This window comes from Macaca fascicularis, chromosome 4, assembly GCF_037993035.2.
Source record: "Macaca fascicularis isolate 582-1 chromosome 4, T2T-MFA8v1.1".
Taxonomy (NCBI): domain Eukaryota; kingdom Metazoa; phylum Chordata; class Mammalia; order Primates; family Cercopithecidae; genus Macaca; species Macaca fascicularis.
In genome coordinates, this window is record NC_088378.1 from 144318300 (window position 1) to 144320147 (window position 1848).

General features: G+C 49.6%; 1 non-coding gene across 1 annotated transcript; it reads left to right on the top strand.

Moving 5' to 3' along the window:
* The first annotated feature begins 1254 nt into the window (after positions 1-1254).
* On the top strand, positions 1255-1326 carry TRNAA-AGC (transfer RNA alanine (anticodon AGC)). The gene has a single exon. It is a non-coding gene; the product is annotated as a tRNA-Ala (tRNA).
* The last annotated feature ends 522 nt before the right edge of the window (positions 1327-1848 follow it).

A 1848-nucleotide genomic window follows, 5' to 3' on the forward strand; every position in this document is an offset into this window, starting at 1 on the left:
GATGAACATAGCAAAGCCTGTTTATTCAGATTCCCCTTGGCATCTCTGTGTCTTCATTTCTTTCCTCCAGGTACATTTCCTCCCCTCTGAAATGAGTCTTATCACCTACTTCAGTGAGAAGCTCAGCTAGCTTTCATGGCCCGCTTCACGGCCCGCCCAGAGAAAGACGTTTCTGCTTCTGTTGTTTTCTCAAATGCCGAGGTGCCGTGTTTTGGCAGTAGTGTGACCTGAACCCAGTCAAAAGACTTAGTCTAAGTCTCTTTAATCTCTGGGTCATAGGGTCGCCTGTGGCCCATGCATTGTACGTATACAGTATGCCGTTTCCCCGGTCTGTCCACCTCTAGGCGCCCAGTCCAGCTGGCTCTGACTGGTCGGGAGGGCCAGCCCTGGACCTGGGGAGGTACTATATAGGCTAGATGTTGTTTTCAGGTTTCCAAGGAGAAACAGGTCCCTTAAAGGTGACAGCGAATCAGAAGAAAACAGACAGAAAGGGATTTAGGATTTGCTCCAGAAGCTCATTTCTGGATTGACTGTCGTACCAAGGTTTGGCAAACAGCAGAAAGCGCCTGCCGGTGTGCCAAAGAGTGGAGAGGTCTAAGAACTCTCCAGGAGCACGAAGCATTTAGGCAGTCATAAATCGCCTTGCTTCTGCATACTTTTTATTCCGTGGAGGATTCCCCCCGCGAGGTGGCGCCATAAATGCAGGTGCGTCCTTCTCGCTGCTTTCTCTTCCCAGTACGCATCTCCGCGACTCACCACCCGAGCCTAAGAGCCCGCGAAACTCAGCGTGCGCAGGTTCTCCACCCCGAGGCTGTGCGCGGGAACCTGCAGGGGCAGTAACTACGACCGGCCCAAGCCGATCTGCAGTTCGCCTCCTGTCTTCTCTCCCACTTGGACCTAAATTCCGACGGCGGAGTTTAGGGCTTTCTTTTTATCTTCCTGCATTGTGCTCTCAGTTTCCTGGCAACTTTTCAAGGCAGAGATCCCTCCATCACAGACCTTTCTCTGGGGGCAGCCAGGCAGGACGGCTCCCTTATAAACCCCGACAGGTGGCTGTCGAGCTGGCGTCCGAGAGGGTGACCTGCAGTGGGAGATCCCAGGCCCAGCACGGGACTTTCGATATAATATTCAGTTTTCCTTCTCTCAGGTAGCCAGGAAACAATACGCAGTAAAGCGAATAAGAAGTAAAGCTTCTTAGCCCGCCCGAAAATAGGAACAGGTCATAGAAATATTTTGGCACAAGACAAGCGCGAGGGGGGTGTAGCTCAGTGGTAGAGCGCGTGCTTAGCATGCACGAGGCCCCGGGTTCAATCCCCGGCACCTCCAGGGTTTTTTCCTTTTTCTTTTTTCCTCTCCTGGTTGTGTCATTGTTTGCAAAACCAAGTCTGTCATGTCTATGACTCGCCTCAATTTTGTTTTGTATTTTGTTTTGTGGCACTTCCATTCTCTATCAATTCTTCGAATTCACATGGAAACGAAGGAAAACAAGCTCTATTTTGCTTTTAATATTGATTCATTTCTGCTCTAAGGCTTTGACACCATCCTGGGTGGCTGTGTCAGGAGACGAAAGACAAAATGAAAGAGGCTGGGGAAGCACAGACTGGCTCAGAATTCCAAAACCCGAAAAACAAACAAGGCACCAAATTAACAAGCCCAATCACATTGCTTACAATTCCCAGTATTCTGGAAGAGCAAGCAAGAAACAAAAAGACAGAAAAGAAACCACAGATAATTTTCTTCAGATCTCTTCTTTTTTTGAGCTGTTCCTTGGTCAAGGGACAGACCCAGAGAATAAGAAAACTGTCCCACGGATTTCCCCACCACTCTTCCCATCGCAGTCTCCTCCGT